General features: G+C 30.4%; 1 protein-coding gene across 3 annotated transcripts in view; it reads right to left on the bottom strand.

Moving 5' to 3' along the window:
• Positions 1-16743, bottom strand: part of LOC110035572 (60S ribosomal protein L10-like) — a 23410-nt gene extending 6667 nt beyond the window's left edge. Inside the window, exons 1-2 of one of the 3 annotated variants that reach the window (XM_020739822.1) lie at positions 16576-16743; positions 7193-7246 (exon numbers count right to left, since the gene is read on the bottom strand). The gene's annotated coding sequence lies outside the window, so the exon portion shown is untranslated. Of the gene's footprint in view, positions 1-3256; positions 3351-7192; positions 7247-16575 lie in introns of those variants that run through there. The other 2 variants (XM_020739821.1, XM_020739824.1) reach the window with 2 other exon arrangements.
• Between the last annotated feature and the right edge of the window lie 1678 nt (positions 16744-18421).

The raw sequence follows: 18421 nt of genomic DNA, 5'->3' as shown, positions 1-18421 counted from the left end.
TATATATATATATATATTAGATTAAGAATGATAAGTAATTATCATTTTTTATTTCATCACAATTCTATATTTTAGAAATTTACATATATATACTTACACAACTCATCTGCATTTACACATCTAACACAAAAAATTTAATATTCACAAGTATAACAATTTTGACCTAATCGCACATGAAAATTTTACATTTAAAAAGATAATGATGGTGATCTTTTTAATACAATGTAAGAAATTTCAGTGCTATGCAAGTAATATGGATGTTTAATATTTATACTACAAAATAATGCCTTCGTCAGCACTAAAAAGAAGCTTCGGCAATGGTTTTAACCGCATCTACAAAAGTATCAGCGGTTAAATCTGCCACAAAACCATTGTCATTACCTAAACGTTGCAAATGGCAGCAGTTTTAGAAACGCTACCGTGGCACTAGGCTATGACAATGTTTTAACCACCGCATTCCTAGATTGATTGAGGTGATTAAAACCTCCACCATAGCCTTTCTTTAGAAAAACATTTGCTTTCATTTTACATGATCAATTACAGAACCTGTAGACAATAAAAATGTGCTCATAAACATTCATCACAAATATATAATTTACAGCATGATTCCATCACAATAATCACAAATCTCAGATACATTTATAGTTAATCTCACGACAAAGTTTGAACTAAAAAAAACAGGTCAACACTCAAATAGTTTGCTAACACACTCATACTCTAGCACAACAACATTGTCACAAGCTACGATAAAACATAAAACTAAAAAGTTATCCATCACAACAACATTATCAAGTTAGCTACAATAGCACATAATCTGTATCTAAATATCATCACAAAAAATTACAATGGGTTTTGAAAAGAAAATATATATAATATATCCCCTTCATGGTTAACAAAGAAACCATAGCACCACAACTACTTATAAAAAGACTTTCAAAGTTACTTTGAGATTCAAGATCTCTCACAAGAAAAGCAAAATATAAAAAAATATATCCCTTTCATGGTTAACGCAGAAACCGTAGCACCACAACTACTTATAACAAGGCTTTCATAGTTATTTCGAGATTCAAGATCTCTCACAAGAAATAAATGAAAGCTCTCAATCAACCTAGTTTTCAAATATGAGAATCAAAAGATTTTAAGAAGAAAATGGTCTTTAGTGTATCCTCACACACTATAAAACTCTCTCAACGGTAGCATATGGTGAGTCCTAAGTTATTAGAGCTCTTTCTTTTTCATTTTTGTCCAAGATTTAGTATATTTAATGTCATGACAGCCAGATTTCCATGAATAACAATCGTGCATGTACAATATCATGCAAATTATATAATCAGAGTTATATATATATATTCTGGCATAATCACAAATGTACTAAGTTTGAATTATTTCATGAGAAAGATAACAACCTACCTACTAATTTTAAAACCAAAACAAGAATGGAGTGTTTACATACATGCATTTCAAATATGAGAATCAAAAGGTTTTAAGATGGGCTTCCGTGCATCCTCACACTCCATAAAATTATCTCAACAGTTGCATATGGTGACTCCGGAATTTTTAGAGCTCTTTCTTTTTCATTTTTGTCCAAGATTTGGTATATGTATTGTAATGACGGCTTACTTTTCATGGTTTACAATCTCGCATGTACAATATCACGCAAGTTATATAACCGGAGCTTTATATATATATATTCTAACATAATCACAACTGTACTAAGTTTGTATTACTTCATGAGAAAGGTAATAATCTACCCTCTAGTTTTAAAATCAAAACAAGAATGGGGCGTTTACATACATGCAACCCAATTCCTATGAAATTACATATTAACACCGAAACTTTATTTTTTACATTTATACCACCCAAATCTTTTATATCACATTAAAATACCACACTTTTCTTTTAACAAGTGTAATACACCTTTTCATGCATAGGTAAGGTGGCATATATATAAAAATTGATGTTTAGGAATTGAATATGTAAATACATAAGAGTTGAGTGGTATGTTTGTAAATCTTTCAATAAAATAACATAGCTTCTATGAGACGGCACAACAATGATTCACCTAAGTCTTAAATTCAAGCAATATACAAAAAAATTCAGGAAAAAAATTTAAATATACTCCATATTTTTTCTTGCATTTCCTCTAAAATTGAACAACTAGCAACAAAAAGTTCTTAGTACAAAAAGCCTTCTAATGGTTTGAAAACCTAAGTGTCTAGATCCGCCTTTTCCTCTCAAGGATTCCATTTCGAGAATAGCCCTATGCAAAAACAAACCCTAACCTTTTATATCACATAAAAAGTACCACTATTTTTTCTTTTAGAAACTGTAATACACCTTTTCATGAAAATATAAGGTGGCATATATATAAAAATCGAAGTTTAGGAGTCAAATATGTAAATATATAAGATATGAGTGGTATGTTTGCAAATCTTCCAATAAAATAACCATAGCTTCTATGAAACAGCATAACAAAGCTTCAGCTAAGACTTAAATTCAAGCAATATAACAAAAAGTTCAGAAAAAAATTTAAGCGATAACCATAGCTTCTATATATTTCTCTTGCATTTTCCCTAAAATTGAACAACTAGCAACAAAAAGTTCTCAATACAAAAAGCCTTTGAATGGTTTGAAAACCTTAGAGTCTAGTTCCGTCTTTTCCTCTCAAGGATTCCATTTCAAGAATAATCCTAAATAACAACAAACTCTAATCTTTTATATCACACAAAAAATACCAATGTTTTTCTTTTCTTTTAAGAAGTGTAATACACCTTTCCATGCATAGACAAGGTGACATATATATATAAATTGAACTTTAGTTGATAGATAGTAAATACATAAGAATTTAGTGATATGTTCGTAAAACTTCTAATAAAATAATCATATCTTCTATGGGACAGCACAACGAAGATTCACCTAAGTCTTAAATTCAAGCAATATACAAAAATGTTCAGAAAAAATTTAAATATTCTCCAGATTTTTTCTTGCATTTTCTCTAAAGATTAAACACAACTAGCAACAAAAAGTTCAGAAAAAATTTAAAGGTTCTCCGTATTTTTCTTGGCTTTTCTCTAAGATTTAATAACTAGTAACAAAAAGTTCTCAATATAAAAGGCAATTGAAAGGTTTGAGAACCTAAGTGTTTAGATCTGCCTTTCGCTCCTAAGGATTTTCTAAAGTAACCCTAAACAGAAACAACTTATTAGCAAAGGCAGCAGAAAAAAAAAGCAATTAAAAAAAAAACAGGGAGACTTACAAAAAATGCCACTCAGTTCGTATGTGTCCCCTCAGAATACATATGTTTGGATTTTCAAGATAAAAGAATGTTCAGACAACGCTGAAACTCATATTTCATTCAGTCATGGGGGGCTTTACTAAAATGCAAAACTTATTAGAGAAGGCAGCAAAAAAAAAGAAAGGAGATTTACATACATTCCACTCAATTCATATGTTTTTACATATCAAACACATAAACTTCGACTTTTACATACATAAGCCACTACCTATCTACGCATGAAAAGCTAAGTTTCGTATTTTAAAAAGTTAAAATGGTGATATCTTTTATATGATATGAAAGATTTTTGTGCTTTAGCAGTAGAAAAGTCTAGTTTAAGTGTTAGATGGGTAACCACATAGAAATTTGATCGTGTAAATGCACCCAAAAAAAAATTTTATAAACCGATCCAAAATATAAGACAACACGCCAAATAGTATTAATGCAAATATCATAGTTAAAATAGAATATATAATAGAAATAGCACTTCAACTTACAGGAAAATTTGATTTTTATGCCAATATTCCAACAAAAGGTATAAACCAAATTGCAATCAAAAGAGGCATAGTTCTAAGGGTCAATAAATAAAAGGGCATTTCAAATTCTTATGTACTTTTCATCTTTATATTTATCACACTAAAAACTTTAACATCGCATCAAAAATACAACCACTATTAACTTTGATTAAGTAAAATATAGATTTATAATATCAATGTGTCATGTCATGAATTTTTTGACAAATTCTACGTTGGTTGTCGAATACCAAAGTGGCATACATGTAAAAATTAAACTTTAGATTTTAGATATGTAAATACATAGAAATTGAACTGTATAAATGTAATTTTGACAAAACAAATTAATCTCCTGTCAGTACAGCCATCAAATTAGAAAATAATATGTTTTAGCAACTACCAAGTTTGATAGCACATAGAATAACAACAATCAATTGGTTAAATAATCCATAACTCAACTTACTAGATCAACTTTATGCAAGCAACTTTGGCTTAGTGGTAGAGGGCTTGGTCTTTCAACTAAGAGGTCCTAGGTTAAAGGCTTTGCACATGCAGAGTGACTGCATTTGGACGTTTGTGTACAAAAACAACAACAAGCTTTTATATGATTAAGTGAGGTTGGCTACATGAATCTTTTTTCTCTCTAGTGTGTCCTATGGAGTGTCGTAGTTTCATCTAATTCAAATAAATTAAGATCATTTTTATACAACAAGCCCAAGCCTTTGTGACGAAAAACAAAAAAGAAAATACTTCAGGACCAGCTTTATGTATTAGCATCTCAATATAAAAAATTCATTATTGTTATAAATTTTTGAGTTGTTTAAGCTTAGTTTGTGAATATATTATTTACACCATATTACTTTGACTTAATGCTTTATCCTTACAAATGAAACCGCATTAACTTAATTGTCCATTTTATCACTTAATCTTTTACCCACATTTAACATGCTCAAATTCTTAACTCTGAAGATCACTACGATCAAACTCTTTCTCATACAAGCATTCCTACTTCATCTTATACAATATTGATGCACATAAATCTCAACAATCTCATTCTTTTTACCACTAAAATTGATTATAAATGATGTCATTATGTCCCAAAAATATAATACTCATGACATAGCATTGCTAATATTCACATCTCAATAATCCAAAGTATTCTATTATCATAATTTACTCCTCATAGGACTTCTTCATTTTAACAATTACATTTTGGAGCCATAATTTATATCCTCCTTCAATGTAATACACTAACTTCCTTGAACATTTTATACCGAGGAATTACTCAGTCTTCTAGCAACAATGACTCATTTTTCATTTAACACCGACAAAAAATTGTAAATCATATATTTTGTAATACTAACAATACATCCCTTATAATTTATTTATTTTATTTACCATCCTATAATCTTCATAATCCAAAGGTTTCATAGATTACAAATATGTCACCTACAAAAAATAAATATATCCTAAGGTGTTTCACTTTATAAGCATCCTTTAAAAATATCTCCATAGGTATATGAAGATCTTGATACAAGTGATTAAGAATTATTTGGATACTCCGCAACTAGTTCAAAGTGGTTAAATTTGTAACACATTAATCTTAAATAACTTTTGCACTTCTTTAACATATCATTTTCAGCCACAAACTTCGACTATTTTAATTAAAAAAGAATGCAGCAGCTACTATAATTTACAATATCCATTTTTCGCCATCAAAACTTTTAAAAAGTGCTGCTATAAGAAACTTTTTCAAATAATAATTTCTAATCCCTTCTTCCAACCATCTCATTTTTTTATGCCAATGTACTCGGCTAAAAATGAATTTATTATTTTATAACTCTAAAACGTGTATTAAAAAACAAGTCTAATCATAAATTTGTTGAAACTACTTTAAGTCTCCGTGATATTCTCTTATCATAATATACTCAAAAGGTGCTTCTCCATTTTAACCACCAATCTTAAATCAAAAATTTATATATCTTCCTTTTATACAAGTTATCACTCCATCTTCAAATAATAATAAATTATTCTAACATGCAGAAACTAGAGAAGGTCAACTGGTTGTTTCAATTTTTAACTCATCTGTTCAGTTTGCTAGTCTAATCAAGAAAGAAAATCATAATGCTAAAATTAAAAGAAACCATTTCCAACCAAAAAAAAGCAATTCTAACAAATTTAACAAATACAGAACCAACCACAAATTGAAAGGTTTTACTTACAAATTAATTCCCTAGCCTAAACCGTTTGGTAATCTAAAATGTTCCCAATTAAACAAAACATCTCCCTCAACAAATTAATTCCTTAGCATCCCATAACCATAGAATGAAAGATTCAACCAACTTTTTCATTCACAAATTGGGAATCGTACAACAATCCATAGCAAATACTTACAATTCAAATCATTACAGACGGGACAAAAAAAATAATGAAAATCAACTATATCCAGACAAAATCTAGCGTATTGTCAAATCCATAAAAACATCTCCTCAGTTCAGGTCTCCAAATTCCTCCGCACGGGTGGTGTATTACCTCCCTAAGAAGAACGAAAGTTTTATTTATATCATCATAGGAGATGCCATAAAATAGAAACCAAAAACAAATACTAACTTATATATGGTGACAAATCTAAAGATCTTTACAAAAAAACAGATAAAATAAGACGTGTTTCGGAAAAAAATACATAACTGGATTTTAAAAGAAAAGAGAGCTTGGTAACTTTTTTTATGATCACAGCCGCTTGAAGGATTCTATGTTCGAATGGAGAAAAGTCAGAATGTTTTATAGAGGTTGAGTGAACCAAGAGTTCAAATCCTAACCGATCAACAAATTAATTCCCTAGCCTAAACCGATTGTTAGTCCAAAATGTTCCCAATTAAACAACATTTAGCTCAAGAAATTAATTCCCTAGCATCCCAAATCCATAGAATGAAAGATTAAACATACTACCACATTCACAAATCGGTGATTGTACAACAATCCATACCAAATACTAAAAATTCAAATCACTAAAGATGAGACAAAACAAATAATGAAAATCGGCAATATTGAGACAAAATCTAACATATTGTCAAATTTGTAAAAGCATCTCCTCAGTTCAGGTCTCCAAATTCCTCCGCACAGTTGTTGTATTACCTTCCTCAGAAGAACGAAAGTTTTATTTCTATCATCATAGGGGATGCCATAAAATAAAAACCAAAACAAAGACTAATTTACTGATAGTTTGAAAAATCTAAAGATCTTCAACCAAAAACCGATAAAATCTGAAGAATAAAAATCAAAACAAAGACTAATTTACAGATAGTTTGAAAAATCTAAAGATCTTCAACCAAAAACAGATAAAATCAGAAGATGTGATTTGGAGAAAATGAATGATGGGGTTTTTAAAGAAATGAGAATTTGGTACCATTTTTATGCTCGCCGCTTGAAGGATTGCATGTTCGATTGGAGAAAAGAGATGCTGTTATATAGAGGTCAAAAAACAAGAGTTCAAACCCTAACCAGCCAAAGAAATCAAACTATTGTTACAAATGCTTATCATATCATATATAAATTTGTGTGTGTGTACTAGATTAAGAAATTATTATGCGTAATTATTAATTTTTATTAGATATAATATTATATTTGAGAAATTTACATATATACTACACAACTCATCTGCATTTACATATCTACCACAAAAATTTAATATTTACAAGTACAACAATTTTAACCTAAACATGCAAGAAAATTTTACATTCAAAAAGATAATGATGGTAATCTTTTTAATGCAATATAAGAAAATATTTAATATTTATATTACAATATAATGGCTTCGGCAGCACTAAAAGAAGCTTTCACAATGGTTTAAACCGCCCCTACAAATGTAGTCACGGTTAAAAATCTGCCACAAAGCCATTGTCATTACCTAGCGCTGCAAATGACAGCAGTTTTAGAAACGTTGTTGTGGCTCCAGGATATGACAGCGTTTTAACCACCACATTCCTAAATTGATTGAGGCGATTAAAACCTCCGCTATAGCCACTATAAAAAAAATTGCTTTCATTTTACATGATCAATTACATAACCTGTATTAGACAATCAAAATGTGCTCATATACAATCATCATAAAATATATAATCTACCGCATGATTTCATCACAATAATCACAAATACTGGATACATTTCAAATTATTCTCACGACTAAGATTGAACTAAAAATAACATGTCAACAATCAAATAGTTTACTAACACACATACTCAAGCTCAACAACATTGTCACAAGCTACTATAAAACATAAAACTAAAATTTTATCAATCACAACAACATTATCAAGTTAGCGACAATAGCACATAATCCATATCTAAATACAATTTACATTTTGTTCCAAGATCTAGTATTTGTATTGTCATGACAGAAAATTTTCCATGGACAGCAATCCCACATGTACAATATCATGCAAATTATTATATATTCTAACATAATTATAGATGTCATAAGTTTGAAATATTTCATGTGAAAGGTAACAGCTTACCTTCTAATTTTAAAACCAAAACAAATATGGGGGAATCAAAAGATTTTAAGAAGATATATCCTCGCACTCTATAAAACTATTTCAACAGTTGCATACGGTGACATCGGATTTTTTAGAGCTCTTTCTTTTTTGTTTTTGGCTAAGATTTACTATATGTACTGTCAGGACAGCCTACTTTTCACAGTTAATAATCTCACATGTACAATATCATGCAAATTATATAACCGAAGTTATAAATATATATATTCTAACACAATCACAACTGTACTAAGTTTGTATTATTTCATAAGAAAGGTAACAACCTACCTTCTAGTTTAAAACCAAAACAAGTATGGGGTGTTTATATACATGCAACCCAATTCCTATGTATTTACATTATGTATCGCTGAAATTTCACTTTTTGACATTTATATCACCCAAATCTTTTATATCACGTTTAAATACCACTATTTTTTTTTCTTTTAACAAGTGACATACATCTTTTCATGCATAGGTAAGGTGGTATCTATATGGAAATTGATGTTTAGGCATTGGATATGTAAACCCATAAGAATTGAGTGGTATGTCTGTAAATATTCCAATAAAAAAGCCATAGCTTCTATGAGACAGCACAACAAGGATTCACCAAAGTCTTAAATTCAAGCAATATACAAAAAAATCAGAAAGAAATTAAATATTCTCTATATTTTCTCTTGAATTTCCTCTAAAATTGAACAACTAGCAACAAAAAGTTTTCAGTACAAAAATCGAATGGTTTGAAAACCTAAGTGTCAAGAGCCGCCTTTCCTTTCAAGGATTCCATTTCGAGAATGGCCCTAAATAAAAAAAACCCCCTAATCTTTATGTCACATAAATAGAACCACATTTTTTTCTTTTAAAAAGTGTAATACACCTTTTCATGTATATATAAGGTGGCATTTTTTTTTTCAAAAATTGAAGTTTAGGTGTCAGATATGAAAATACATAAGATTGAGTCGTGCGTTTTCAAATCCTCCAATAAAATAACCATAGCTTCTATGAGAAAGCACAACAAAGATTCACCTAAGACTTAACCAAGCAATAAACAAAAAAATTCAAAAAGAAATTTAAACATTCTCTATATTTTATCTTGCATTTCCTCTAAAATTGAACAACTAGCAACAAAAAGTTCTCAATACAAAAAGCCTTCGAATGGTTTGAAAACCTAAGTGTCTACATCCGCCTTTTCCTCTCAAGGATTACATTTCAAGAATAACCCTAAACAACAACAAACTGTAATCTTTTAAATCACATAAATATACCACTATTTTCTTTTTTTAAGAAGTGTAATACACCTTTCCATGCATAAACAAGATGGCATAAATATAAAAATTGAAGTTTAGTTGTTAGATATGTAAATACATAAGAATTGAGTGATATGTTTGTAAAACTTACAATAAAATAACCACAGCTTCTATGGGACAGCACAACGAAGATTCACCGAAGTCTTAAATTCAAGCAATATACAAAAAAGTTCAGAAAAAATTTAAATATTCTCCGTATTTTCTCTCACATTTCCTCTAAGATTGAAAAACTAGCAACAGAAAGTTCGCAATACAAAAAAACACTGAATGGTTTGAGAACCTAATTGTTTAGAAATGCCTTTTCCTCTCAAGGATTCCATTTCTAATCTAACCCTAAACAGAAACAAATCCTAAAGTCTAAACAAAGGGCGCACATAAAATTGAAACCTACAGGAACGAAAACAACCCTTAATTATTTTGAGGTATGTATAATCCACCTTGATCATGTATTTTTATCTAACAGATTTCCAAACTTTAAATTTACAAGGACTTCAAAGGATTTTCTTCTATATGAATGTTTCTTGAACTTCGAATAGAATCTAAAGTCTGAATTTTGCGATTACTAAAACTATAGTTTACAAGAACTTCATCCAATTTTTTATATGCAAACAAATAGTATATAAATAGTGGTTCTGATGCTTGTTATTAAGGGAAAAAAAAAAGCACGAATAAAATAACTATTTACAATTTTTAATGAAGAGAGAGCAAATTGGATGAGTGATTACTACCTTATTACAAATTAAGTCATCTCTTTATGCCAGCATAGGATCTTTTTTTTCTTGGTATCACATTTACAGTTCTATTTTATAAAAAAAATAAAATAAAATACAAATCACTTTCTTAATGCAACTGATTCAATAAAAAAATTTGACACGTTAAAATTCAACTTGTAAATACTAAATCCAATTGCTCATTTATTTCATGTATTTCAAAACTATTAATTTATGAAACCTTCAACTTCCTTTGCTTGTAGCCATTATATGTGATGTTAATTGCCCTATGAGACACTGATGCTGGGTTGTTTTGCATCACCGAAGCTACATAACCACACAACCACAACAATGGCTTTCTCAAGGTAAGGAGATGCTGCATATATGCCCAAGAAGACATAGAAACCTATCGCTCCCTCCCCGAGTAATTTTTTTTTTTGAAAACATGGTATTATTGATGGAAAATATGGAGAAATCAAAGCTTTAAATAAAAATAAAGTTCAGACCATGATTTATATTCTATTGAGCTAACTTATTAGGATATGCCAGTAAATCAAACTTGACAATCTCATAATATACCAAAACAGAACAAATCGGAAACATAATGTCAAAAAGAAACCTTGAATTAATACAAAATATAATATTATCCTCAAAAATAATCAAGAACCCACCAAAAATACATCCAGAACATCCAAAAATTACAAAAGACTTCCGATCTATAAGGAACATAACAAGTTAAGAAAAAGGAAGCCTGGACAATTAAAACAATTCAATTCAAGTCAAATCAATCTTCAAGTAACCATAAAAAGTAGGATTACCAGATCTACAAATACTGTTGGTAAATCTAATAAGAAGAATCACTTAAGTCGTAACTCAAAAAAAAAAAAAAACAAAACCGAAGGAACATGATAGAAAAATCAGAAGAGGGGAGAAAAAATAGATGAACATAACTCATCAAGGAAAAAATATTGCATCAGGAGTATCGTGCGTCCGGACTCCAATGATATTGAGCCATGTGTAAAATGACAGACCCGCAAAAAAAATAAAAAATAAATAAAGGTGTATTTTGGCACGTGATTTAGCTTGAACACTAGCCTAGTGCTTCGAAAACTAAACCATGCGCGCCTCTTCAATATCCACTTCCTTCTATCGCCAGACAAGAAGCAGTCTAGATTTAGGGTTTCGCATAACACTTTTCATTTGCAATATTGGTAGCTAGGGTTTTGAAATCTCCAAAGCAATCGATCATGTGAAGAGAAACCGTCGTGGTTCTTCTCTCGGGGGTAAAAGGCTAAGTTGGGTATTTTGATAAAATTGGGGTGTCAACCACCCTACATGAGCCATTGACCAATAGAATCCTCTACTTTCGGTCCTTCATGTACTGGTTTTAGCTAAACCCTAGCCTAGTGCTAGTGTTTCCAGAAGAGCATCTACATGAGTTTCTCAAATGGTCAAGGGACCAAAGTTAAACAGGTGTTTAAGGTTGTGAGTGGAAGTGCAATGTGCAAGTGTGTGTGTGAGACCAATCAAGAACACACCACCAGAGGGTTAACCCTAAGGCCAAATAATCCTATGGGGACTCTCTTTGAGCTCTCTCATATTGACCCCACCTACTAAGTGCAAGAAATTAGAACTAATATGTGGAACTTCAAGTTGAGCAAAGAAGAGTTTAGAATTTTTAATGATGAGGGTTTCTTTCTAGTCCTCTAAGAATAGTGAACAAAAAAGTCCTATGGCTAAACACTAGACTACAAAATAGGAAAGACTAGACCTCAACCAAAAGTGAGGTCACAAAGAGAATGAGCCTAATTACAGTGATGTTTGGACTGAAATTTCGACAATAACTTTCGACCTCCATTGTCGTCTACCATCGTCAACTACTGCCTTCCGAGTGCCGTCAACCATTGATGGTGGCCCCGTATTCGCTGTTGTTTGTAGACTTTGTTGAGGGAACTAAGAACTCTATTGAGTAACGAAGTGTTATGTTAAGTTATGAAGAACTATGTTGAACAACGAAGTATCCTAAATATTGTGCAACAATATACCTCAAATATTGTCTAATAAAGAACCAATGATAACTCTCGGTGGCAATTACTCTCGAGCGTTGTATTCAGAATACTATAAATATTTATGTTTACTGTGTACAAACAAACAATATATGTGGTGTAATATTATAACCATTATCTAGTTGCAGAATACGGGTCTATCTTTGTATTTGTAAATATATATTAAATTATTTTAATTGATTTAGACCTCATGACTTTTTCCCTTATCGAGTATTCCATGTAAAAAGTCATTGTATCTTCTTATGTTACTTTTTTCATTATTTGTGTGTGTGCTAAATTTTCATTGGAATGTTAAAACGTTAAATTATTACTCTAACACCCTGAATTTTCTTACACACAACAGCTATATATCACAATCAAAATAAAAAAATATTAAATAATCATTCAAATAGTTACTTATTTATCTAACTTCATAATTTATTTCTAACCGCATATTTTAATATTAAACATAATAATTGATAATTAATTCTTGAAAAATCACAAAAAAAACCATTTACAAAAAATAAGACTATAAAAACATTATCATTGAAAATTATAACACTTCACTTATCAGCCTATTATTTGCTCTATAATTCATGTTTTGGGGTGAACAATTTTTATAGAATTAATGTTGGCCCCTTTTATTTCTTTTCTTTATCTTCGGCGTACTTTTAGAAAAAATATTTCGTCTGGATGCAGCACGTTTGGAGGGCCAACCACCTGCGGTCATTTCGTCATACACATCATCGAAAGGCGACGTGGCCACTGGTGATTCGCCTTTGGATGTGCGGACGTCCGGACAAAATATTTTTTGGTGCTTTTGTCGTCTAGCTCCATACCCCACTAGCGTCGATTAAATAATTGGAATCTCAATTATCATAATTTTATTAAAATATCATATTAAAATGCATAAGAATTCGAAGCTATGTATGAAAATTATCAATTTTTAATTCTAACAATAATGGGTGGGCGAAGCCCCACAAGTCTATAGAAATTCATAATACAATAATCTAATCTAATTAATTTGCAAGACTAATCCACTCAGTATGATGCAGATGTGAATTTTCAGTAACTTATATAGATTACGAAAGATTTTTTAGGCTATAAACAATTAAATTTTAAATAAATTGTTATTAAAATGATATTTTAAATAATAAATTAACATACCATAAAATAATAATTTAAATTTCTATTTTGAAAAATATTGAATATATTTTGCTTCTTATAACCCCACTTTGATTTATACATTCATTTGTTTGTATTTTTTACTTCAATTCTTATATATTTAATGCCACTCATATCAACATTTATTTATATTTTTCCTTCATATATTTTATTTATACTTCTACTTTGACCTCTATTATTCACACGTGTTTAAGCATATCAAATGTGTAGATGGACAATCGTATGGTGAGATACTATGATGTTATTGTGATAAAAATTTTAGTTGTATTTTGGTGTTATTATAGTGGTGGCATGATAGTAATATACCAACATAATGATAGTATTCTATTATTTCGATGGTGATATGGTTATCATAGTCAAAACCGTAAATTATAAAATTTTGAATGCAACTAGAACCACAGTTTTGATTTAGTTTTGATTTACCTGGATGCTCTCTGTCGACTCCTTCACCTTCTATTTTTCTTGGGTTATTTCATTCTTCTATATTAGCTTGCTTGAAAACTAGAAGAAAAATATATGAGTGAGTTCGCACCATCAAACCTCAATCCAAACGCAATAGTTGTTTCAGAAAAAATCTAAACATCACAATAACTTACATGGCGTTATTAGTGTGATAGTAGATATTATTATGCTTGTTTATTAGGGTTTATATTATGTTATTTTGGTGTTAATTTGTTGAATTGATGTTTCCATGCAGGTTATTCATGATAATTTGAATATGTAGAGGTGTTAAGTTGGTGTTATTATGGTGACATCTCAATTTTATTCCGCTTGAGATGATATTACGATGATAATTTGGTTCAAATTTCGAGTTCTTGTGGTGATGGTGTTATTGTAAATGCAACTTGGTATTTGTTATTGATTGGGTGTTCTTTCATTTTAAATTAAATAAAATGATCATTTTGGTTGTAACATGATGTTATTTTATTGTCGATTTGGTGTTACTATGGTGATATGTATGTTATACCCTAGACATATTTTAGTGTTATTATGGTGTTAATATGTCTGGATATATTTTGGTGTTATTTTAGATATATTTTGGTGTTGTTTTATTGTTGATTTGGTGTTATTACAGTGATATATGTTATATCCTGGACATATTTTGGTGTTGTTAGTGTTAATTTGTCTGAACACATTTTGGTATTACGAACATAATGTGTTATTTTTTTGTTAGTTCGATGTCATTATGGTGATATCAGCATTGTATCCTGGATATATTTTGATGTAATTAAGATTCTAATTTGTCTGAAAATATTTTGGTGTTATTAAATCATTGATTCGGTGTTATTATGATGATGTGTGGGTTGTATCCTGAACATATTTTGATGTTATTATGAAAATATTTTGGTGTTAATATATCGTTAATTTGGTGTTATTATGATATCTATGTTGTATCATGGACATACTTTGGTGTTATTATTAACATATTTTGGTGTTAATACAAACATATTTAGAGTTATTATGTTGTTGATTCGACGTTATTATGGTAATATCTATGTTGTCTCTTGGTATTATTAAGATGCTAATTTGGTTATACTGTGATGATTTTGCGGTATTGAAGTGGTGTCATTATGGTGTTATCTCAGTTAGTGTTTTTCAGTTTTTATTGTGGTATTGGTTTAAATTAGTATTTGTGTTATTTTATTGATGCATTCATGTTGAAGTGGTTTTATTATGAGCATATTAGGCATTAACAAAATATATTTTTTGTAGTCTTCTTTTGTAGGTTTTTGAGTCTAAGGATGTTCAACTGTAGGTCTCGACCTTCTGTGCTAAGATTTGTTCTTGCTTTGGTTGTTAACACCCTGAAAGATTTAAATGTACTTCAATTTTTCGATATGTCTCCATATTCTCAAGATAATGTTCCTAACACTACGCATCATGAATTGTGGGATGTTGAAAAATGGGTATTCAGGATTGACAAAAAGGAATTAAGTTTAAACTCCGATCAAATTATCTTACTGATAGACATGCCCAAGAGAGAAAAATCAGTCCACTGGGATAAATTCCCCTCATGTGATTTATCTTCAATATAGATAAAGAATGGCCTAGTTAAGTTTTGATCCAGTGAGCATTCTATGCTCTTTGATGAACTTTTTTTTTTGTTAACAAACTTAATTTTTCCTTCGAGCAACTTTAGTGTACTTTAGTGTGTCCAAAAAAACTTTACACTTTTGCTAAGAATGTAAATTTGTTTTCTTATTTTAATTGGTTTGTTTTCGTTTGTTTATTATTGATTAAGTAATTTATTTTTCTGCTCGGGATTAGTATGATGTTAGTACCATTTAAAATTTCTTTTTTTAGTCAAAGCGGGTTATGAAACAGTAATACCACCAAAAAACACTACTTAAATAACCTTACAATAACATGAAAAAATCATCACAAAATCAATAGAAAAGTAAAATAATATAATTGATTTGGAGTACAAAGAAAATTAAGCAAACATAAATTAATATCAATATTTCAAACACAACTAAATTAGATTTCATCCCCAATATTTCTCACGTGACGTGATGTTCACATATAATACAGGGCTATCGTCTTAACCTTAATCGGATAACTGCAAGAAAATCTTTCGGCCACAAACAAAATCCTAATTTTTTTATATGAAATGACACAGTGCGTCCGGTTTTGAATAGTGAGTCCGGATTTTGAACTGTGCATCATATTCTTTCCTAATTTTCGGGTTGTTTCATGCCAGATCACGCGTCAAAATACAAATTTATCTCTTTTTTGTAGTGGATCCGCCATTTTACACGTGGTGAAATATCATTGAAGTCTGGCTGTGCGTCTGGACTCCTTATACAATATTTTTTCCTCACCAAGAGGAAAACAGGAATCCATAACTCACCTACAGAAAATCAATACGGTAACCAGCACAGAGAGATAAGGAAGAATTATGACATGGAGAAGAAAAGTACTTGTAAATCAAAAAATCATAAAAAAAGGTTCGATCTACACATCAGATTCCATTACATAAGAAGTGATGAAAAGAAAGAGAGTTTCGAATTACCTCGTACTGCTCTTGCAGCTCGATGAGATGAAAGACAAAGAAAGCCTTGCGAACCTAATGGAAGGAGCAGAGAACCTTGTTCTCGCGCTCGAAGAAAGAGGGGGATGTCGCGGCGCCGTGCGGCGAGAGAAAGGAGTCCAGAAAAATGAAGATATTAGGGCACTTTTGATGGCTATTTATAACCAACGACGGAGATGAATGGAGTTGAGTTGCAATGGGTTCACATATTTATTTATTCTATTTTTTATTACAGATTTTTTTATTATTATAATATTAAATTAAATTGGGTCATTCTATTATATTTTTTTGAGGGATTTAAATACATGACACAGATAATATTAGAATTTACATATTTTGTATCTAAACTTCATAATTTATATAAGACTCTTCCCAAACCAAAAACAAAAAAAAAACTCTTTCATGCTAAAAAGCTTCAAAATGGTGGAGGAAGCATTTTGAGTTTTTTTTTAAACTTTAATATATTATATATATTTATGTTTAAGTTTAAATCATAACACCTCATGTGACAATGTGATTAGTGTCTTTTTTGTATATATTTGATCTAGTTTCGAATCTCACACTTTACATCTATTTTTCTCAATTTAAGTTTAACGAGTCAATTTCAAGCCGAACACGAACACAAATATTTAAATCGAGTCGAACAAAAACGTATTGTTCACGAGCCGATTTCAAACACGAGCCGATTTTAAACACGAGTTATTTCAAACGAGCCGAACACGAGCTGAGCCTGAGCTCAAGCTCAGCTCGTTTACAGCCCTACTTGTAACATACGTCATTACTCTGTAGGGTCCACAAATGGTGACGAGTAAGGCACGGACGATGGTTGTTGACGACGGTCTTCGAGTAGCGCCGACAACTACAATAGTGATTAGAGGGTTTCAGTCCAAAACAACTCTAGACAATTGATCATTCTTCTCTTGATTCGCCTCAAGGTCTAGCCCTTCTTCCTTCATTATGCAAGAAGCGGGACTTTATTTATATTATGGGTGTAACATCCTTTGTAAATAAGGAAGGAAGTCGAATAACTCAATTGAGCGTCTCCGAATGATTCTCTTGATCAGATGATATTTTGAAGACAATCAGACGTCTTAATGATGTCAGAGTTTAGTGATATTGGTCTCGTTACATTTGTCTCACAGAGACGCTCGATTTGATTATAAAGTTGTAAGATTTAAAATTCCTTTGACCCTCCAATTAACCACCCAAAGTTTTCAAAAGTGGTTAAATGACTTGATCTTAGATTGTTTTAAGTTAAATTGGATCAATTTTGGCGTTGTTGGGTGCGACTCGTCAAGCCGGTCAGTTTGACAATATGTTTGTTGAAATCAACGTTCTCGATTACTTTTTAGTTTTCTTTGAATATTTTTTTGCTAGGACAATGCTCAAAAAATTGTGTCAAATGATAAAATTTATTAATGACATATCATAGCCATTATATTTAATAAATTACATAACAAATTTAACTCTAGTTTTCATTAAAATAAAATTTATTTTCCTAAAAAAATATTAAACAAAAAGAATTAAAGCAGAATGCAAGTTTAATCTACCAATGCTACTAAACAATTACAAATTGGCATATTATTAATCTATTGGGCCGGAAGAGTTCAATTTCATTTCCTCTTGATAGTAGTTATAATTTATTTTATTGTGAACCGACTCTGAAATATTATATAAAGAGCCACATATTTATACAAATTCAATATATGACTCGGCGCATGACTTCGCAATGGATGACTGAATTGGAAGCACGTTCCCTGTGTTCAGACAACAAGTGTGCTATTGTTTTATTTATGTTTTCAAAAGGTGTTAGAATGATAATTTTTTA

This window comes from Phalaenopsis equestris, unplaced genomic scaffold (genome assembly GCF_001263595.1).
Source record: "Phalaenopsis equestris unplaced genomic scaffold, ASM126359v1 Scaffold198212, whole genome shotgun sequence".
Taxonomy (NCBI): Eukaryota; Viridiplantae; Streptophyta; class Magnoliopsida; order Asparagales; family Orchidaceae; genus Phalaenopsis; species Phalaenopsis equestris.
The sequence above is the reverse complement of the archived record's forward strand: the minus strand, read 5'-3'. Positions and strand labels throughout refer to the sequence as shown.